This window comes from Haplochromis burtoni, unplaced genomic scaffold, assembly GCF_018398535.1.
Source record: "Haplochromis burtoni strain Fernald_Lab_line unplaced genomic scaffold, NCSU_Asbu1 Contig_14, whole genome shotgun sequence".
Classification (NCBI taxonomy): Eukaryota; Metazoa; Chordata; class Actinopteri; order Cichliformes; family Cichlidae; genus Haplochromis; species Haplochromis burtoni.
This window is the reverse complement of record NW_024582375.1, coordinates 1,704,853-1,728,776: the sequence shown is the minus strand read 5'-3', so window position 1 is coordinate 1,728,776 and position 23,924 is coordinate 1,704,853. Positions and strand designations below refer to the sequence as shown.

General features: G+C 40.4%; 1 protein-coding gene across 4 annotated transcripts in view; it reads right to left on the bottom strand.

Moving 5' to 3' along the window:
* Positions 1–19,768, bottom strand: part of cald1a (caldesmon 1a) — a 67,251-nt gene extending 47,483 nt beyond the window's left edge. For all 4 annotated transcript variants that reach the window (XR_001335756.2, XM_005915629.3, XM_014329498.2 and 1 more), the window contains exon 1: positions 19,637–19,768. The gene's annotated coding sequence lies outside the window, so the exon portion shown is untranslated. The remainder of the gene's footprint in view (positions 1–19,636) is intronic.
* Between the last annotated feature and the right edge of the window lie 4,156 nt (positions 19,769–23,924).

Sequence of the window (23,924 nt, the reverse complement as noted above, 5' to 3'; positions counted from 1 at the left end):
AGAGCGCATCAATAAATTCAAAGCGCCTGAAGCACTTTAGACAAGTCCTAGCTTTCATAGCTAAAGAAAAATGTCTTTAAAAACAACACTTTTACATAGATTAACATGTGTTTGGAGGTGTTTTCTTTACCTACCATAGTCTTACAAATTGCTTTCACCACAGTTATCGTTATCCTCACTTCAAGCGTCTCTCCATTACTTTGCATGTCAGTTTTGGGAGGGGACACAATGATTATTTGACTGTCCAAACAGCTAATACTGTGCTGTTACTCTCAGGTAACCCTTGCTCCAGTCACCATCTACAAGGTTAGTCTGCAAGTTGATGAATTTGTGTTTGAGTGACTGTGATTCCCACAGCAGCTCAGGTGGGAAAGCTTAGTGATTGCAAAGACTGTTTGTTTTACTCATGATATGCCTTTTAACTTAAAATATAATAAGATATTTGACCTTACTTTGAATCTTTTCACTTAAATACCCCCCAACCGGTTGCAGATGGCCGCCCCTCCCTGAGCCTGTTCTACCAGGTTTTTTCCTGTTAAAAGGGAGTTTTTCCTTCCCATTGTCAACAAGTATTTGCTTACAGTTGGTCATCTGATTATTTAAGTTTTCTCTGTGTTACTGTAGGGTCTTTACCCAAGGAATATATATTGTGATACAGTGCTATATAAATAAAAATGTAATTGTAATAAATAAACAGTAAACTGCACACAATATCAAAAACATATTTTTGTGTTTATAACTGATCAGGTCATTGTGTTCATGTCCCCACATAGCAACAAAAATGATGATCCAAACTACAAAAGGCAAGCGCCCCTGCAGTCTCTAGCATTTATCAGCAAAAAATGTTGTGTAACTTCCACCTTACTTTCTCAAACCGCATGTGTTGTGATAAAGCAGAGATAATAAATAAAACAGTTTCAATTATCTCTCAAAATGACAAATCTTTTTTGGACAGGAAGCTGCAGCTTGATACTTTCTGCATTCTTGCGCTGCGTTTTCTAAAAACAAATGATTCTCAATGCAGCATACTTCAGTCCCGTGTTTTATTTTCCACTGTCAGCAGCGATAACATAGCTGAATTCTGCAGGCTGTTATTGGTTATATATTTTGACTGTGACTCACTGTTCTTTTAATATTTTCTCCTCTTCCTCCAGAGCACATGCATGGGAGTTTTGTACTGTTCATCACACTTTAGGCTGCGCAAGATCCAAAGATATTTTGCCCTTGTTTTTTCTTTTTGCTGAGAGACAGCTTAAGACACCTGTGCTTCACCGGCTAACATTCCCCTGCAGGCTGAGGGTGTGTTTACGTGTCCTTAAACACCATGCCTGAAGCTAAGTCACACTTAATTTGCAATAAAAATAACACCAGAACACGCCATCCATCATCTGAATCTAAGCTTTTTTGACTTGCAGGTTTGATTGCACAGATGTTCCACCTTAAACTGCAAACGGGTCTCTTTTATTCCCATTTATGAGGAGATCTAACTATATCCGGCCTCAAAATCTTACTTGAAGCTCTTAAAAGTTTACCACTGAAAAGAGATGATAAATTCTGATTTGTCAGCTGTTGATCCAATTTACCAAATGAAATCACTGCTCAAATGGAGTCGATGTAGCAGTTGGCTGAAAAAAGGAAAGGCTATAAAACACTGTCTTGCTTTTAAATGTTGGTTTTAAGGGGTACATTTGCATTAAGAGTTGGATTCTTTCTGCCCAAATCATAAATAATCCTGCAACGTCTCTGTGAAGCAGCAGCGGTCGAGAGCCAATATAATTCCGCTTCAGTCTTTGACTTTTTAAAGGCTGTGTCCCTTTTAAAAGTGCACTTTCAGATGCTACACCCACAATCATGCAGAACTGGGAGAAAAAGCATTCCAAAAAGTACAAATCCCACACAAAATAGGGATGTTTGGACGGCATCAAAAGGCTACTGCTCACTGGCAGTGCTCCATATGACCAAATATGGAAGGAAAAAATGCTGCCTTTTCCCGTAACCAAACTGGGAAAAGGGAAAAAAAAGGAAGGTTTTCTTGCATGCTGTGTGCACAGCGAGATAGAGCTCTTACACTCACTTCGCAGTGGCCACAGAGCTGGCTCCTTCCCAAAGCAGCATGACTGATGGTGATGTCGGACCTGCCGTGACATCTCAGCCAACACTGTCGGGCAAGCGCACACAAATACGCAAACACCTGCACGACTCAGGAGTCATGAAAGAAAGGCGCACCAATCTTTTGGCTGCGGTGACGTTTCATTTTTAAACACACAAAAAGCTTTCTTCGCTCTCGCATATGAGCTCTATACCATTCTCAGCAATGCACTCTGAATCTGAGCCCCCTGGAAGGGAACATTCCTCTCTGTGAAAAATCCGCCGTCTCCAACGCCACAGTTCTCTACTTCAGTTAGAAACAGTTTGTTTATCTGCCCCCAATATACAGAGTGGCTCTGACACTCTCCTGCCACTGCCTAAGAAATGCCTAATAAATCTCAATGCAGGTTTGTCATTTCACAAGAAACTTATCGAAAAATCTGAGATTTATTTTTTGTTTTCCTCCTCCTTCCATCAGGAGGGCGAAAAAACCCCTGAAAAGAACAATAAATAATGTGCTTGTGTTTTTCCAAAACTGCTTACTAAGTTACTCAACCTTTGTATCAAACCTGAAGTAACACTCTGACATCTGAAATAAGCTTAATGGCTTACCTTCTAAGGTGTATATGAGAACATGGATATCACTCTCATGATTGTGTGATAAATGACTGATTTAACATCTTTTACAGATTTTAAACAGGGATGCAGCTAGCTTGACTCAGTAGGTCTGCTAGGCCAAATGTAAAAAAATAGCAAAGGAAAGTATTTTTCACAATCTGAAAGGAGTTTCGAAGAGTTTGGAATTTGAGAAATACATTAATTTGGTTTCTGGCCTTATGTTAGATAAGAATATCTCATATCTCTTTGCTAAACATTCAACTAAACCCAGAATGTGACTGTAGGTTAGCCTAAAAATGCTACTATGGCTCTTTTAAAGTGATTAGAGTGATTAGAGAGATTAACATGAAACACTACATGTACTAAGGTTAATTTCCACCATGGAACCCTACGCTAAAACTTGTCATCGGTTTAACAGTGTCTGTGAAGCTAGATTTAAGAAAACGGTTTATGGTTATAGTTTTTAGAGCATGTTAAGCATGTGTCATTACTTGGTTGGTCACTGCTAATAGCTTTACATTAGTTTATGTTAGCTAACTAACGACAGAACTACAACTGAGTGGAAAACAAGGACACTAAAACTAAAAAGCAGTAGGTCACTTTTGTGCTGCCCCTGGCTGCAAAAATGGGTTTATGTTAAAAAACCAAGGACATACTGTCCACTTTCACTCTCTGGCTGTTAAAGCAGTAAGTGTTTTTTCACTGTTGGCTAGCTTTGCTGAAACAGCCAACTGTTGGCCTTAATGTTAGCATTTGCAGAACATTTTAGAAATGACAACAGTGTGGAGGAAAACTTGTTTGAGCCAGGTGCAATGGTGGTTCACCAGACAGACATGCTGGAGTCAGACACTGTTTGATGTTTGCTCATCGGGTTGAGTGTACAAAGCGCCACAATTAGCTGGCATAGCAGATGTCCGCAAGATGAAGTCAGCAATATTTTATGCAATAAAGTAATCCTCCTTTTCCCAAGCACACCCCAATAGTTCTACATTTGCTAATTGTGCATCTTTAATAAGAAGAATGGCTGCATCCAGATATGTAAAGAGGGCATCCACGGAAAAATTGCTTGCCATGCATCAGTTTGTTGCTCATGGTTGGTCACCAGTGGATATTTCAGGCTCTAGGTGACTAGGATGCCAACATCATCTTTTTCCCACACTGGTAGTCGCTTCAGTTGCTCAACTTGAAAAATTGAGAAATTTTTAGCACTGGACCTACCTACATCTTGTCAGCAGCTCTACAGCAGACATTCCAGGCTCCAGATACCTGATAACCCTCCAACAGATTCCCTATTCTGTCATGGTTGTTGCTTCATTGTTGTTGCTTCAGTAGCTTGCCTCAAACTTAAAAGTAGTTTAGCTTGTTGCCTGCCCACTTGACATCACAAATGCCGCAGTCACACTAAATGGGACGGCAACCTCCTTGTGACCAGCAAAAATTGGTGATTGCCCGGTAATCGCATTGATTTGTTTCCCTTTTGGTGACCAACTGCAAGTAGTTGCAACACCTGTAGCCTCTGACCATGCAAGCTGCAGTCCAGACTTGAACGGACTAAAATCTCTGTCAAGCACATTGGAAAAAGTTTGCAAAGAATCTAATTTCTAAATGCAGACAGATTGCTAACACTTTGCAATCAAGGTGAGCCATTCTGTGCTAAGTGTAACTTGTCTGAGATATGTCTGTTTGCAATAGGGGACTCAACTCAACTGGTTGCCAAATGGTTGCATTCTGGTTATCTTCCTATTTAAAAGTAAGGTTTCTGAGCGCCTACTACAGAGCCTTTTGTGCAGCTACTTAAGTTGCAATGAGTGACACCTGGGTAGACCCGGCGGGTTATGGTAATCCTAGCATATTTAATTTGAGGTTCCTCCTCTATAAACCCAATCAGTCTTAAGACGGGAATTTTGACAACTCAAAAAACCCAAATGTAAAAGAAAATACACTTTTATGCGGGTTAGGTCACATGAAATTAAATGTTTTATTACCATGATACTTTTGACAATGAATGTTCTTTGCTTTGCTGCCAAGCAATGAAGAGGGGAGTGAAAAGCGATAAATAAGCCAATCTGGCACTTTCCTCCTCTGTTTGCTCAAGATCCAGGCAGCCTTGGTTTTCAGCGCAGCACCCCTCTTATGTAAGCGTCTCCTTGGAAAAAAAATATACATCAGATATTCTGGTGCAAATATCCAGAATGTCAAATAATCTCAATAAATATGCACCCCTGCACTTGACATGCAACATTAACAGTCTGTTGTGGAATTCCACAAGGACATTATAGTCAAGCCCTCATCTTTTTGTCATTCAGAATCAACTGCAATGTCACAACAAACATGTTGTGAAGAGGCAATACAGTATTAAAAAAAAGCCTGTAATAGCATCAGAAAAGACAGGAATAAAATGAATATATATATGTAATTTCTCCACATCGTTTTTCTGTCAAAACAAAGCAGAGCTCTGAGGAATATAGAAGGACGTCATCATCGAATCATCCAGTACCTCGGGGTGCACTCTGACACTTTTAAGTGTATTAAATGGGAGGTTAAATAAATAATGACAGACAGATGCTCAGTGAAGTCAAAGACAAAGAAGAGGAGCTCAATACAATAAAAAAACAACAACACACAGACAAACAAGATTCCCGGGTACCTATAATAGCCTGACATATTCATTATCATCCCAACATTAGCTATGTGTCAAATGGTATCAGCATTTATAATGGCCAATGAATGAAAATAAAATGTAAATTTAAAAATGTAAGGAGAGATGGGAGAAACACCCTTTAGTCACGTCATGAGTGTTGACGTTGCATAGTTCCTCCACCAGAGGGCACTCTGGAACTCACATGTTTGGAATACTGCCACAAACACAACAGCCAGTTTATCTGATCACACAGAAGGTAAACGAGTAAATGAATAGCTAGAAATGCTAGAAAAATACTAGAAAAATTTATGTTTTTTGTATCTGAAAGAAAAACAATATTGGGCGATATCAGGTAAAGCCTGCCAATAAATAAGGCTCTTAAAAGAATGTGAAGAAACAAATGGTGTAACCTAATGCCCAAACAATCTATGTATTGTGTTGAAGAAATTTCAACTTAAGTTGAACTATGGCTTGGCTATACTTTTATCTAATTCTATTTTTGTACCACAAGAAGGTGTAGCTAGATATAACTTTTTTAGAAGCATTTTATAGGGATAGCATTTAAAAAAGCAGTTAAACATCACGCTAAAATAATGCCCCTGGTGGCCAAAGTTTTTGTTAAATACAAATGGTAATTCTAAAAAAAAAGTGTCTTTAAGGTTCGAGGATACCTCTAGCAGCAATGGAGGAGTTTTTCTTTCACACATGAACATGAGACCTGTCACGAATCCCTTCCTCGCCCTTCTCTCATGTCGATTTGCAGCCTGCTCTCGTTCCTTCAGGACAGCCTGTCTTGACACCTGCCTTCTGTCAGAGTAAATGAGGCCCGGGCAGGAGTCTGTGTCTCCTCAACAGGACATTAATCTGCTACTAGTGAGCTGACCGGGGAGACTTGTGGAACCAGAGTGCTGATGTATTGTGAGTCTAAGCACTGCTACTGCTGACACCACAGCTAGAGAACGGAAGAGAGAATATAAAAGCAGGATAGAATTAAACTGAAAAGATCTCAAGTAAGGATAAATTGGTTTAGTTCCTTTTTCTACAGTAAGCAGCTAAAAGATCACAGTTCCAGTTAACAAAAAAAATTAAGCCTGGCTTAAAGGCCTTTGAGCAGGATACTGAACTTTAATAAGAGTAAAGTCATCCTATATACACACCAAAGCTCAGTGACTGAAAAAGTATAGGTGATTAGCAAGAGCCACAGCACCCCACTGCCTCTGGTACACAGGCAATAACAAGACATGTTGGAAGCATTAAGGGAAGCATAAAAATGTATTTCTCGTTAAATTTGAGAGGTTCCTGATGCGTTTCTCTAAGGCAAAAACTGGAAATAAAATGGATCTGCTAACATTTGTGACATGCTTCTGGCGCGTTGGATGTGTGGCTCTCTCCGTGGCCAGGGAGAAATTACACTTCGGTGAGAGAAGGGGAGAAAATTGGAAAGATGACCAACCCCCCCAAAAAAAGAATAAAAAAGAAGGCTGAGTGATTTATGTGGCTGACTCAAACTGTGCCACGAGAGAATGTCTTCCCATCATTCCTTACATGGAAACATGCATGAGGGGAGAGTGAGGCTGAAAGGCATGATGCAATGCCCCTGCACACTGAGAGCCTGTTGAAAACATGACAGCTAAGTGAAAATCCTGCCACGAGTTTGGGCCGTTTTATTTGTTCGAGCAGGCATCACAGCCCTATCAGGAAAACAAAAGGGAAAATGGCTTTAACAGAGGACATATTTATTTAAATCACTCCTAAATATCATAAATCTTTATCTTTCCTGCCTTGTTTTTGCATACAAGTCAGTAAATCATGCGGTGTGATGCCAATTTTTTTGAAGAGTGCTGCAAGGCTTTTCAAGGGTATTGCATGACAAGGTATTTTTCAAAATAAGGGGCTGCATTCCTGGAGAGAGATAGGAGGAGATTAAGGAGTGAGTGGGTGGGTGGGGTGGTGGGAGAGCAAGATGACCTGACTGAGTAGGCCTATTACTCACACTGGATGTGGAGTGATCCCCTGACGCTGCTTTCAGTTCAGCCTTTGTTGGAAGAAAAAAAGAAAAATCTGAAGGCTTCTTTGGGGAAGGTGCATCTACACAAGTCAGTAAAGAAGGTATGATAATAGAGAGTCTCTCAGCAGAGATCGAGGAGGATGTTTTGCTTTAATTCTTTGACTCTGTCTCTGGGTATTCATGCAGACGTGCTCTCAGTGAATTGATGCAGGACCAAACTGCTTAATGGTGGATGCGCTGGGACTCCTCTTCCAGGTGTGGAGATGAGAATATGCCTTTAAGTGGAATACTCAGCAGACGTTTGATAAATGGGCTTCAGTGGCCATGACAATGACAGAGACAACATTCAGCAGGTTTAAGTTACTCTCCATACAAGTCTGCTGAGTATGCTTGCACCACTAATGTTTTTGGCCACTTGAGAGGAAACTGTAAAAACAACACGTGACTTTTAAGCTACTAAATGCCGCACTGTGAAAGACTTGTATTAATATTTGTCAGTGTGCCTCCGTTTTGGGACCCCCCTAGCCTTCAGTGCACATGCATAGAAGTCTTTTAAGGCAGGGAAAGCAGCAACAAGACCCACAGCACAGAACAGAGCAGGTATCAGTGACAGGTTGCAATCACACAGGCCTAGAAACTATTATACAACCATCTGGTAACCACTGAAGGCTGTGCTACTGTCTGTAAACAACTGTCCAAGTTGTAGTGAAACTTGAAAAAATGCAACACAAATTAAAGTAAAAAGCTGTGGTAAAGGTGGGTTGCAAAGCAGCTTGGAGCAGCTTGCTCTAGTAACTGTAGGCATGCTAAAGATACTTAAAATTGCACGAGATTTGCAGAATAGTATCAGCTAAGCCATCTAATCACATGAGCATAAAATCAGCTGTTATATGCTGATGTATTATGATTGTGGGCTTGGTTTGGCTTCATAGTCAGAGTGTGAATTTTGTGTATTTTAATGTATCTGCCATCCTAGTCAGCGGGACAAAGGGCTGCAGAGGTCAGCACAAAACTCAGCCAAATACACCAATCCTAATCCCAGTCCACCTCCACCAACTGTCGCATGTTATGAAGGGAGCTACAAATACAGACCAGTAAATACAGTAATCCTGTAAAGCACATGTGTTTCAGTGGGTTTGCAGTAACATTTTTCAAGATATCAGAGCACTGTTTTTGAAACAGCAGAAGCACATTCTCTAAGTGAGGGAGCTCACCTCGCCATCCAAAAGATACATTCCAGCCTTTTCGTACCTCAAATCCTTTCAGGGCTCTGCAGGGCTGAGGTTCACTAGCTTTACCCGATCTCACTTTCGTGCATGGCTGTGCTGAATGTTGCCTTATTAGTGTGGCAGCCAGCCAGCTAGGATGGGTATGTCTTTGGCTCCTCTAAATCCCCGTCAAGGTTAAAGGCCCAAACGAGGGTCTTAGGGACTAAAACATGATCCATGTAAGTTTGCAAACGCAGACACGTCGAGCTACGCGAGACTAAGACACATCGTCACACAATTCTTAACACAGCTCAAGCATAAGATGAAGTCTGAGCGATGAAGCCGAGGTGACTATAGCATGAAACCGCAGGAGATCTCTGCACGTACTTGAATACTTCCTTCATGAGCGCTTCAAAGGAAACAGCCTCCCTGAGGACAGAGACTCATCTTTGTGAATGTTAAAGATATTAATTTTCTCCTTTTGGACCAGACATTGGCATTTCACATACTTGCATTAAAAATGATCCATAATCTGTATAAAGCATGACTGTTTAGATTCCAAAGTGAGCCCTAGCTCTAATACCCAGAGTACATAACAACAGAGCAGCTTTCTTTAGACTTGAACTCTGCTGTTCAGGAGAGCTACCCCACGTCTGTCTTCTCTCTTTCTGTGGTTATGTGACTTTGGGATCCACTGCCAGAAATTCCAGGAAACTCTAGAGCTTCACGAGACATAACAAAGCTCTCTCTCTTCCTCAGTATTTGTCTCATTACACTATGTTCCTCTGTCTGCCCCAGCAGGCCTGGAAGCTCTGCAGCTCAATCTCCCTGGGACGAAAAGTAATTTAATTCAGTGGCTGATTGACTCATATCATACCGCTATAAATGCTGGCTTTCCTTACTATTAATGCCTATGCTAATTCTACACCAAAGACTCTTTGGACCATGGAAGGCGAAATCCTTGTTGAACGCCATTAGCATGATGTGGCATTTACCACTAAATGAAGGATAAAATTCAGCTTCAGAGGTTAATATATGTGCAGTATTTAAGCTTCTTAATTCCTAAATTTATTGGAGTAACACATATCTAAGACAGGCATGAAATTGTAAATAATTGAGCAGTGCTTTTAGGAGGCTTCTCTTGTTGCTCCGTTGAGATTGCTGCAAGCTTTTTGTAGCTCATGGCAAAACTGGAAATGAGATTTGGTTCACAAAGCAGCAGCGCTTGATGGGAATAAATCCAAAACCACATCCAACAACCCCACCACCACCACCACCACCACCACTAATCTGTCCAAAGGGGTTCACCCATGTCCTCCAGTTGGAAATTTGTGCTATGCATCTGGGTCAACTCTTTTTTTCAAATGGATAGATGCCAGCCTGCCTGAATCCCCTCATGCACATGCACCTACAGAAATACCTATGCACTCACCACCCACCTTGTGTTTATGTTCAGAGCTTGAGTGACTGGTATTTCATTTCGGCCTGCCCCGAGCCCTTTTGCACAGTTTGGCTTGGCCGGTGTACCATTACTGGTCATTAAGTCTAACCTGAACTAATAGGGGCCTATTTTCCAAGGTGGTCTCCCAGGTGGCTGTTACAGGAGTGAATGGCACCGCGCAGCTCAAGGCTCAACTTAGGAATCCAGAATCTTGTGAAAAAGCCGTCGTTGGGATGCAAGCCAGACACCGTCATATATGCGATGCAGTCTCTTTGATAACAAGCACCCATTGTTCTTGGGGTGGTGGGGGGGGGGGTCATCTGGGTGTTTTGTTTCTCATTAAGGCACGTTTAATGAGGCCAGTCATAATAGGAACCCTACCCCATCCTTAACATGCACTATATTACATTTGAACCTTTCTCAACATCTGAACAAATGAACCGTCCGTTATCCTTCTGGAACCCCGAACAAAATGGAATCAAACCAATAAAAACAACAAGTCAATGATATCTAGCGGAGCTAAATCTATAGAAAACACCTTACTAGTCTGTTTGCAGATATCTTATTTTAACATGAACATTTTCATGTTTTAACCGTGCTCAGCTCCAATGTGACATGTGTCATCATTAATCAGAAGAGAAGGAGACATTAGTCTAGAAGCGGGGGTAATTAATCCGCGCTCACACTCCATTAGATGTCATGCTCAATTTGTGCTGGAGAGCTGTGTACTGTGTAAACAAGCAGAGACGATGGGACCCACAGCTATTACTCCTGAATAGCATGGCACCTCAGGACATGTCCTAGTGCTGTACCCCCAAGAAAGCTAAACTTACTTGCTGCATAGTTCAAGTGGATAATACAGCTCAAATTGTAAGTAAAATGAAATGAATCCTTGCCCGTATTAGATAATTGCGATCATGTGGTGCTTTTATAGGAAATTTGTGAACTCTGATGTCTGATCAGAGGCTAATCGTATGCATATGTATTTAGTCATAAAAAAAGTGACTGGACTTTAGCACTGTAGCCAAACTATAAGCCTCCAACAAGGTTAAGCTGCAGTAGGGCATATAGTATGAATCAGCCCTTACTTTAATAAGTACCATTTGGCTGTCACCTCGGCGGCTGTAGAGCTGCTCTTTTACAGTAAAGCCCCTCCAGTACAGAGCTGGGGTTATTCAATAAAAACCTGACTGAGTGTTTCTCCCAATCACCACTGGCAGAGCTCTGATGAGGTAAAAAGCTCTTCTATGCCAGCCTATGTCCCTGCGGAGCAGTGTCTGATTAAAATGGTTTTCTGAGGCCATATTTTTGTTCTCCTTGTCCCCTTGCCAGACCCGAGTTTGAGTACAGAGAGAAAAACTGACAAATTACCTAATGCTCACTGAAACGAATCCACAAAAACAGATCTAATCTATTTAAAGGCCTCCGATAGGTGGACAGATGGGAGCAATGTTTTTTTGGGGGGGGTGAAATTGGTGGTATCCATATCTCAAAGTCACTGGAAAAGAGAATGTTGAGTGTATGCCTGAACATACTGTACATTTGTTACTGGTAGTGATGGAGGAAAGACTTTGCATGAGCCATTCTGTGATTTGATCTTCACCCTTAATCACTTTCACACCCCTCCCCTCCCCACGCTTATCTTTTCGACCCCTCTCCACCGAACTCCTCAGCCGAACAGGGCAGTGACATGTGAAGTGGAAAGAAGTGGTAACAGCGGAGTGGCCTACTAGCTTTTGTACTCGCCCGTCCTCTCGCCTTGCTTGTAATACATTCCTGAGCAATCCTCGGAGGCCCATATGTAAACGCCTGAGTATGCTTCTGATTAGGAGGCACAAAGAGTACACTCTATAAATGCACTCTTAAACAATTACCACTGCTCCCAACTGCAGCTCCGACACAGGCCTCAGACTGTGCTGCAGCCTATTCAGGTGAGAAAGTTGGATGTGGACCATTTACAACAATGTGCCTTGTCTTACTTTGAAAATCAGACTGAAAAAGGTTTGACAAGTATTGTGAATGCAAATGCTCAACAAATTCTCAACTATACTTTCAATTATTAAGGACTGGTTTAAAGTTCTGTCACAGAATTTAATGCATAGCCGTTATCCTACAGAAAATTATAATCCTTCAACTTGCTTGCACTTTTTTGATTCACTTTCTGAGCTTCCACCACTGAATGGCCTATAATAAACACAGTGCATACTACCTATCCAGAACCAAATGGGCTCCTTGGTTCTGGATAGGTACAACCAAACCTGAGAGCCAAAGCAGACCACTAGCTAATAAACAGATTCGATCTTTCACCACCTTAGCATTTTTATGTGGATACTGGTACGATAATTTTAAAATCAGATATTATTATAATATTATATTCTTTCAGACATATGAAGCATACATAGATTTCTCTAACATTTGTTGTTATGTATTTACTTGTGACTACTCAGAGCAGCTGGTTGTAGTTCCAACCGCATTGCTAACACTAATGTTGCAGAGTGCCCCCTGGTGGCCAAACTATGTAACGTCACCACTTACCATATTGTTGAAGGGTGTTTCTCCCATCTTTTCATTCCTTTTCAAATATTTATTTATCAGGCATCATAAATGCTGATACCGACAGATCGGCAAATAGCTGATAGCAATCGGCTAATAAATTAGTCGGGCTCTAGAAAAGATATTAAGTTAGGTTTTCAGAAATGAAATGTTAAATTAATGATGATGCTGTCGAAGTTGTATATTTGTAACTTTTGGCAACACATACAATAATTAACTAAAGTTTTGTTTCCAATACATCTACTAAGAACTTTTGAAGGGATGGGTGAAATTCCAGAGAAATTAATTTATCCTTCAAGTCCTTAGGGGGTAGCACTTTCTGAAAGTTCAGGAAGTTTAAGGGTGGGGCTTGCAGTACAGTCAGTCTCTGCATTAGCCACTAACTTTAAGTTGAGAGACATCCCAAAGATCCCATTATGAATGAAGTTATTTCACAAAACTATATGTAAGGACAGTATTTGCTTTTTAATATCTCAGTGGGCTTGCTTAATTTTATTCTGTCTTTTGGCTACGCTGAACATGTAGCATAAATTACCCTTCCACTATAATGAATGAAACTAGCTTAATCGAGCGTAAGAGCATTTTTGCCACAGAGATCTGCTCTGCCCAATTTAAAATACACAGCCTTTTGCCATGTTTAGCCAAAGCACAAGAAAAGATAAATTCCACTTTGCAAACAGTGCTTTAAACTGCAATCTAAACACAGACAACCAATGTTCTTTAGGGACCTTTTAGTTCTGTGGAAAAATTACATGGGACTAAATGTCTGGATATTTTGGCTGAAAATGGTTTTGTAGTGTTGCCTTTGAGGCTTGATTTCACTGAGTCAGAGTAGTCAAAAGAAAGCAAAAGTTAGAACTGGAACTTTTACAGGCATTTTAAATATGATAACTTCTGTCTGTTATTTGGCTTACTCCATAAACTGATTTATCTCGACTCTAGGAGGAATCAAGAGTTTAATCAAGCAAATGACTGGCAGATTTCTTGTTAAAAATAATTGCTGGTTGCATCCCTAAATACCTCAGCAAGTGTGAGACCCTCTCCTGAGATTTTACATCAATGAATTTTTAAACGCTTAGAACTTGGTTGGAAAAATAACACAACTATGAAGCTCATCCAAAAGCTGAAACTGAATTACAGTAGAAGTCTGACTCATGTGAATATCCATGTAAGGACACAGTGATTGTTTTATATGTATGAGCTAACTCCTCTACCATCATTACAACATGCAAACTTGATCTCGCTCTTGCCAGTTCTCACTCCCAGGATGGCAGACGTCCAGCACAGCCTCTCCAAGCTGTCCTTTAAATTCGCCTTTCGGCACGTTTAGCGTTTCTACAGCCACAAGCATAAACCCAGCAGGCCTATAACTGACCTGCACAATGCTCTGTCTGTCTGTCTGTCCCACCCCCCGTGTACAATTCATAGGCCGGTTAACCTTGCTAACTGTGTAAATACATGACCTCACTAGTCATATGTTCACACTGAATGGTATTTTTCACACACTCCTCTGGGATTTACATCACCTTATTACCTCCACGTTCCCTTAATTCCACATTAACAAAAAATATGGGACTTTTAAAGTGCGATTTAACAGGCTCTTGATTAGCCCTGTTTGTTTAGTTTTGTGGACTCTTTCGGGAGGAAGACGAAAAGCTGAGAGGAGCAGGGAGGAGGAGGGGAGGTGAAGAGAGGACATAGGAATGGAAAGTTGGCAAAGAGATGAAGCTGGGTAAATGAAAGTTCTATCAATCATTTATTCTTGAGATAAATTTAAAGAAAAATAAAAGCTTAGGAAGGATATATTGGTGCTGAAGGGAAAGTAACGTAACTGCTATGAGAGAGGGGCACACAAGGTGGCTTCTCTGCCACAGGGACACACTGTGCATCTCTGGAGTCCCAGCGGGAGGACGGTGAAGGAAAACACAAGGCCAATCAGCTAACAAGCTAACATAGACATTTCCTGTGCTTGTTTTATCAGAGGAGAAGAAGCCCAAAGGCTAAATGTCCCCTCTCAACAAGGTTGTACACTTCTCAGAATAACCTGCTTTGGGAAACCAAGAGGAGAACATGCAACTTTTTAGCATGACATCAGAAATGCTGCTTAGGATTGCTGACCTCACTCTCACACTATCAATCATCGACAAAAAAACCCAATGAAATGCAGACCACGTGGGGAAAAGAGAAGATTTTTTACCTTTTAAGATATAAAGCAAGGCTGCCTCATGAATTTAATCATCTCCCACTCAAAAATCTAAAGATTTAGTAAGAGCTAAAGGATCATAATATTCCTTTTTTGTGTTTTTTTCTATAGCTATGAAACTTCTGGCAGAGCTTGGCATCTGGCAACTAGCAGATGGTGAACCAATATGCCAATTACCAACACTGACATGCCGTGCTGCCTATTATTCAATCTGGCCTTGAGTGATCACACTTTCAAGTCAGAAAACGATACGAGTGAGAGGTTGATCTAACAAACCCTCTCCATCCGAGTGTGACTAAAGCTCAGAGGAATTCAAACGCAGGTCTTTTGTGCCCACATGACTGCTTCAGACGGGGCGACTGAAAGTTAGTTGAGAGTGAGTCTGAAAAGGAAAGGAAGCAAAAGACAGCTCGATCCTAAAGTGTGTTAAAGAACTGCAGCTTGGAAATAGCTATGAAATTGTGGTTTGGTTAAATAGGACTGAATATAGTGGCGAATCTCTTATAGGCCAAGGAAAAAAGAAGAGGAGCAGAAGAAATCTCCATCACCCAAGAGACAACCAGAGCCTAATTGTAGAGTGAACAAATGCCAGAACATCTAAGAACACTTTGCTCCCACTGCACAACTGTTCCATGTCAGTTTGGCTGCAAAGCGAAGAACAACAAACAGCATATGAGCCTAAATTACACACGGAAATGTGTCATGGCATAAGAGATTTTCCTCCTAACATGGAAAATAACAGGAATTTATATATCGCAAACATCTTCCAAGCTCTTAAAGCATAAATAAACATCTTCTAAGGTTTCCTTCACAAGCAGTTAACCATCCCTACCAGTTTTTACCTACCACTTGCTGACCGCCATTACCCAGTGAAATAGTTAAGAATTCTTCCCCAACCCGACATCTGCCCGTCTGTCCAAGCTCACCAATATTATACAACTTAGTATGCGGTTCTGGATGCAGCACATCTAAATTACATGCTATCAAATTCAAAAGGCAAAAGGAGGGGGGGGAACAGCACAGAGTACACTGTAGGGCTCGAGTCCAGGACCAAGAGTCCCCTGAGTGTTAGCTACACGTCAATCACAATCACTTCAAAATGAGGTGAACCCCATCCTACTCCTGCTGTTGTCCAGAAGACAAACTTAAAACCTTCACTGACGTTTTTTCCCCCAAAGCAAGTGGTGCTCACACTAATGACAAGGACAACACTGATAAAACAGGAAGTGCTCATTTCGCTTGCGGTTCCCCAGCATAGCGGGGCTGCCTTTCTATCTCATGCCATATTCTTACAACAAACAAATCTGCATGAAATTAAGCCAGCGGGCAAAAACACTCGAGCACAGGAAACATGCTTGACATAGTTTCACTGGTCCGTTATGAGAAGAAACCAGAAAATAGCTCTGGCACCTGCTGTGCAGAAACAATGTATGTTTGGACTGACGTGTCTTCATGTTTGGAAAGTGTACCACATGGGGAGTTTGGGTAAAAATAAAAGAAAAAGAGAAAAGAATGGTCTGATCATTTGTGTTTGAAATTTGCCTCTGTCAGTTTTCCACTCTATTCAAATTTCATTTGAGACACTTGGTTGAATGCCTTGGCTCAGCAGTGCTAAGAAACTACTGCCTTGCAAGGGAAACTCTGGATTCTTGCTTTGGAATATGATGCTGTGGTGGATTATGAGTATCTAGCATTAGACTTCAACAAAGCAGCCACATATATTACATTCATGTAAACAGATAATTAGCATTTCTTGATTTTAGTGAGAATAAGGCACAATAATCAGCAAACGTCTTGAGTTAAATCAGCAAGAAAAGAAAAATGGGATGAAAAATGAGATGGAGAGAGTGAGCGGGAGCCAGGATACAGTAACTAGAAGCCTTTCACCGCACTGTGCAGCTCAGAGCCAGACTCCGGAAATGCATGGCAGTGTTCCCTACATCCTGCCTGCCCAGCCCTAACCCTGGCCCTCGCCCACACTGCCAAACCCATGTTATCACTCTGTGCAATTACCTCCACATTCTTCTGCACTCATATCATATCGTTCCAATTATAAATCCATACAGAGCACCACATTTCCAGTGTATGGCTTGCAGTCTGATGTGTGCTCTGTTTAAATATGTGTGTGACAGTGTGAACATGCATGCAAAAACCTTACTTTGGCAGTTGTCAGGAAGCACTTTAAAAACAAAGTGGCTCAACTAATCAAAGAAAAAATTTTAAAAGCATGATTCGGCGACACGTATATAAACAGAGACGCATAGAGACAAACAACAAAAAAAACCCTAAACATTTGATCTTAACAGTGAGGAGTTGAGGGCTGTATGTTATGATGTGTTGGAAATGGTATGATGTGGGCTGTGTGGGCTCATTGCAAATTAACACATCTGAGTGGTTTGAGTGATCATCTTCATCCAGTAATTAAACCTTTCTAACCTGATAAGAATACTCTCTACTGTGATGACAACAAGCCAATCACAAGGCACAAAGGAGCTTTATTAAAAACAACACAAGCTTTGTTTAATGAGTATAAAAATGGCCTTCAGAGCCAGCGGAGGTATCACAATCTTAAACCTATGTCAGAGATTGTAAGGCTGTAAGTAATTTATGCATAATAAAAAAAGACAGTAGATGTAATTATGTAAACATTTAAATAGATACACATTGTTCGATCAGATCAATAGTTTAACAAGCTTTTTAGCAAGCTAGAAATTGCGGATAAATATTTACATAGTAGGATAAAAGCAAAGGCAGCATAAAACATGGACATAGCCTCAAGGTCAGAAAAATTACGCTGATATGGAAGTGCCTTAAAACGGCATTTTATCTCCAGGTCACCAGATGGCGATATCTGTGGTTGCAAAAAACCCTCTGGTCCTATAAAAGTCTAACCAAATAAAATATCTGTCTTAATCTCTGTAAACAGTTTTCTGTTGAGTTCTATGAGCTGAGTCTCTCATTTTGAATCATACTGAATAAAAAAAAGATCAGCTTCTTCCTGTTAAAAGGAAGTTTTTTCTTTCCACTGTTGCCAAGTGCTTGCTCATAGGGCATTGTCAGGGTTTTTTCTGTATTAATGTAGGGTTTTTACCTTAAGTATAAAATGCCTAGAGATGTCTGTTTCTGTGATTTAGTGCTATACAAAGTGAATTAAATTAAATTAAATTAAACTGAATTGAAGTAACAGGCAAATAATGATACAACTGACTATATAAGTAAATAGTTGCACAGTTTGTCAGGGTCTGTTCTGTATGTCTGCTTCTTGGGTCCAACACACCAGTAATCATGACACAACAAAAAGTAACAGATAAATAGTACAAATATATAACTAAAAGTAATAGACACAGGCTGAATAGTTACCAAAAAGGAAAGGATGAATTGTTAAATGGTTAGCTAAAAGAAATATATAGTTACATAGTTTCTAAGAAGTAGTATTTGAAATAAATAAATAGCTATAAGGAATGGATAAATAGAGATACAGTTACCTAAAAGAAATCGTTAATTACAAAAGTAATGGCTAGACTGTGGTATGGTGATAAAAGGTGTTAACTGTATTCCACAGATGAAAAATTTAAACGGACACAAAGGGAACATTAAATGAATGACTGCTACAGATACCCTGAGATGGCTGTGGGGTGCATAAGGTTGGAACTACTGTATTAGAAGTGTGTTATTCATTGCATTCCTGAGGCTATTCCAGTCATCTGTCATCAGGTTGCTCCTGCACCTTATAAGGAGCAGGAGGGCATTCTCCACTTGTTTTCCAAACACTGCGCAACTTATCGGATACAGTTTCATGGACAATTACTGTGCTGTCTGTTTCCTGAAAGTATTTAAAATGAAAAAAAACCCCCAAAACCTTACAGATCAACCTTTTGCAGTTCCCTCCACCCTCTTACACTTACCATGCTTCTATTTCACAGATACTACTACGTAATAAAGCTGAGATCAAAAGACTTTATGCCCAAACTGAAGTACAATGAGAGCCGAAGAGAGGGTTTTTTTGCCTCCGGCGTGGTAGGATTGCAGAGAATGTCATACCTTGAGAAGAGAATTCATTTTTGAGTAAGAAGGCCTGCCCTCTGAAAGACTGCCCTGTGGCTTTGTCTGCAGGAGATGCTGGACGTCTTTAAGACTCAAGCATTAATTAAAAAAAAAGAAATTTAAAATCTTATGTTCAGATTTGATCTTTTGAAGGGCATTTGTTGAGCTGGCATCTATACAAAGTTAGGATAACTGCCCTTATCCTAGCTCTGCACACTTTACGAATGCCTTTCTAAACTAAGGGTGAAAACCACAACCTTCCTTTAGTGTCTGGAGGATGCTGTTGACAGAGAGTCAACATCAACAGGCCAAAAAGTGGAGCAACTTTTTCTTCAAACCAAAAAAAAAAAAAAAAAAACTTCCACCAGGCTGCACTGAGTGGCTACTTTGGCGATGAGAAACTTGCCCACCCCTCCTTCTTCCTACTGCCCCTTCATACTTTGTTCGCTAAAGAATCAGAAGGCGTGAGCGCGCATTGCAAGAGCGTGCATACGGTATGCTTTTCTTTATGCATCCCCACAATAAAAACACATTTTTAAAAAAGCTCTCTGGGCCTGCAGCTGGGAATCATGACGTCACCATGCCTTTAGTGAACCAGCAGCGTGAAACGCGCACAAAAGAGGGAGCGGCTCCCAGCCAAGAAATTCCGAAAAGTAAAATCAGCAGCCCATGCGCACAGCAGACATCCAAGTATGATAATCTGCCATCGTAACGCGGCCTATTGCATCATTGTTTTTTGTTTGTTTTTTTTTTACGTCATCTTTAACTTTCCACCCACAGAAGGTCTGATATCGTGTGTAAAAGTTCAAAGTTGTTGTCTTTTTGCGCTTACCTGTGGATCACGACGGGACAAAGTAGAGCTCTAGAGTCGAGTGAGAGGAGTGGAGAGGAGAGGAGGGAGCCTAGTCTGCAGTCGGGTCCTCCACTACACTCAATGATAAAACCAAACTCAAAGCCCGCTCAAGCCCCTCCCACCTTTTTAAGACATACAGTACACATCTACCCTTGGCTGCATTGTACGCTTCGGTCTGTTCTTGTAACGCCAAAGTGAAAAACTCAGCTCTCCTAAGAGCTCGTGCAAAACTCCCAACATCTAGAGTGACTCTGGGCAGAAAATGCACACTTTTGGGGGGAGAAAGCCTTCTGGGATAAATAAAGTGTCAACAGAGATCGCATGAGATGTTTATCTTGGACAAAAAAGGGGCTCACGGTGCAGACCAGCAGGCCCCAAAGACTGCATAATGTGTTGGCAACTGAGTTATAGAGTTCCTTTAACTGCTCACCATTATGTGAGCCATCATAACATGACAAATAACCACAGTTATCAAATTATATAACTGCTCAAGACATTCATTTATGCAGTGACTCTGAAAAGCCATGTGGGCTAAGTAAAATGAATATCTCATTAGCTAATGTTGCCAAGCTATTGACATGCATATGAGTCTTAGTGGGAATCCAATTTTCCTTTGATACTCACTCACTCTAGCAAGAATTATTTCTTTTTACAGATATAAAAATGTCCCTGTGCATGAGAATGAAGTTTTTTCCTACCAGTTTAAACAAACTCTTGGCTATAATTTAGCAAGATTTTGTCATTTGCACTGATAATGACTTCTCTATACTGTCTATATGTATATACACTCATCAGACAGTTTATTAGGTACACGTTAATAGTAACAGGTTGGACCTCTTTTGCCTTCAGATTCAGAAAGATGCTAGAAATATTCCTCACATATTTTGGTCCATATTGACGCAACAGTTTTACACAGTTCCTGCAGACCTTCGCTGTAATGAGTGGTTATTTGACTTCTCTGGCATTTTCACCCAGAGAACTGCATCTCACTGGATATTTTATCTTTTTGCAACCAATCCCAGTTGAAGAACAGTTTCTGAAACACTCATACCAGCTCATCTGGCACTAACAACAACGCCACGTTTAAAGTAACTTAAATCACCTTTCTTCCCCATTCTGATACTCACTTTGAATCTCAGCTGCTTGAGATGGTCTTGACCATGTTTACATACCTAAATGACCTAAGCTACTGTATTATATAATGAGCAGATGTATAGGTGTACCTAATAAAGTGACAGCTAAATGTGTATATTCAGCAGGGTGTGTTCAAATGATGGAGGATATATGATCAGGTCTCTCCTGTGAAATGCTCAGACAGTAAAATACAGAAACAGATTCACAAGTAGGCTACATTCAGTATGTCAGCATCTCTTAGCTTGCAAGCATGCTAATTCTTGGGTAAAATGTACAGTACACAGAGGTCAGTTGAACAGAATCAACTTTTTGGGATCACCTTGGAAGAGGTTTTATAACATAATCTCTTAATTTTGTGTGGAAACCACAAAATTCCCAGAAAGAGAACAACAAAAAACAAACAAACCCCAAAACACTTGACCTTTATCTTCAATAGAAACTACAGCTCTTACATTACTCTCTGTGTCAGCCCTTACACGAGATGATTAACGGATCAAGAGAATTGCAGAAGTGAAGTTTCTCGTTTGATTCCCTCCACCAAAAGCACCACAGCTATTTCTGACCACGTGTCTGTCAGCAATTTCAGGATACAGAGAGTTAGGAGATGACAAACACAATAGCAGCAGTGTTCTACTTTCTACTGTGAAACAGCAGCACGCAGACACTGCTCGGCCTTGTTCCCCCCCCCTCCCTTAAAACAATGATGCTCAGAACAAAGAGTGAACTTAAGAGCATTAGGCAACTGGTGCAGAAATGAGCACCATATGCGCCGGTGCTCTTTTGCATGTGCTCTTTAAAGATAAAGCGAAAGAAATGCGCTCTGCTGATTGTGTACACGTGCAAACGCAGTTGTGAGTAAGTGTGCGTGTGTGCTGACATAACGAGGAGAGAGAGGAGGGTTAGAAGGCCATTCCGCTCAACAAATCTGAAAATGTGTTTATGTTAATTTCTTTGAAAAATGATGTATTTAAAGATAAACCTGTCATTCTTCATCTTGCGTGTTTCTTTTTTCGACTTTTATTCCTCATCCAGTTTGCAAACAACAGCTGCCTCAGAAACCTCCATTACCCTGAGTTGAATCACGTCACGGCATAATTTGATTGCCAAAAATGATGCTGTGGTTTGGGCACGTTTATAGTTAGCGCAATGCCCACATACTCAGGGCCTGTGATGCCTTTGCTATATTTACATTATGAGCTCACCTGTTTACCTCAGCCACACACTTCAGTTTGAGCTGTGCCTCCTCAGTGGAGGTAGACAGAATGATCTTTAGTATTGATACCAACGCTGGTACTGGTATCAGACTGAAAGCAGCGCGATAAGATTCAGACTTTGTTTCTATACTCTAAGTTCAGTATGTAGCCCACTGATTTGTGTTGAATGAATAACTTCTTGGAAATGAAAAAAAATATACCTCACACACTTTGAAAAAACGTTTTTGTGTTGACTGTCACGTCTTTTTGATTTGTAGCCTGTAGCACATTTAAACAACAGAAGCGCTTTAGAGACAGGCACAGCTCTTCAAAAAAACCCAAGTTATATAAAAAGCTGAAATGTGTATTTTACTGTGTTAGTGCTCATCAATGTGTTCAGAATTTGCAAATTGATGACAATTCATCTCATAAATCATGACACACAAATCTCTGCTCGATATGCTGCCTTTATAGGTTAAAAGTATCGGTATTGCAATACTGTCCCTGTATTCACTTGTATCAGATCAAACCCAAAATTTGCAGTAATGCCTGTGCACTATTCCTCAGGACCTATTGGCTTTGTGCGTCCTAACTGAGTTTCCCTACTACGACCTAATGAAATCATCGCTCAATAAGTCTTGTGTATGCCAGAAGAGGCAGCACTGAGCATGTAGAGACAAACCTGGGAAGAAAACATTGCGACTCTAGGCTGTTTTGCTTTCTGCGAGCCGTTTGCAGCTGCTGTCAAGGATTCATAGATCTTTGGCGCCTCAGGCCAGAGAGGTTCACGTTGCCAAAAATCTGACATGTATACCTTCAAAATGTTACATCAGCTAAAACACCTCAGAAGCAATTATAAAGGTTCTAACACTGCATTGCTTTCAACAAACCCCTGACATTTCCCCCATTTCATCATATTGTTTTAAATTAGATGAAAGAGTGCGTTGCCATCTTGTGTGAAACTGACGTTCCAGAGGTGAAGGTAGAAGTCGTGGAAAAGCGCAATTGTTAATGATGTCATCACGCTGTTTGAGAAGAAAGTAATACCATTAGTGTCAGACATCAACTTCATATGGATTAATTCATACAGCAGCCCTTGCTCCGACTATGTATGTATGATGGATGATTGGTATCTGAGATGTCTTGGAGGCTCAGCTGGTCGATGTGCATATCAAATACCTGCAGTATCTTGAGTAAAACCCAGCACTTTTATCAATCCAATCATTTTCCTGTTCCTTCTTGTGTCTCTGCTGTGTAATATCAAAGACAAAAATGCCAACAAAAGACGGACCCCTGCAGAAGCAAACAGCTGGATTATTTCCCTTGTGCGTGGCTCTTATTTGCATTAATCCTACCTTTGGACTGCAATATTCTGAGGATAAACAGAAAGGTTTTCATAAGATTGAAATAAGGTACTTATCTATTGGGACATTTTTCTCCAATAGATTCTTATTTTAAGAAGGTACAGAAAGTCAAATATTTTGACACACCTTGTAGTATACTGCAATATACATACATACATACATACATACATGTTATCTGATATCTTGATTTCTAAGAGTAAATTCATAAACCAGTTGATCCGATATATTATTAATGCACCATTTGGCATAAAATCTAAAGTACACCAAATATCACTACTACATAATTGTCAGATAATATTCATATATGTCACAATCCTTCATCAAGAACAAAAAATATCTAATGCGTGTCAAAGAGAAACCAGATTTCACAATGAGCCATAAAAGTTTTTGAGATATTTCATTTTTTTTTTCATTTTTATTTCAGAATGGCTTTGCTTAACTAATAATGTGCGAAACATTAGACTGCAGTGGAGTATATATATGGATCCCTGCTCGGTCAGGTCTACAGGTGTAATCACTTGACCACACACCACTACCACAAGCCTTGCCCTGACCCGACTGTTCTAACAAAAGTCT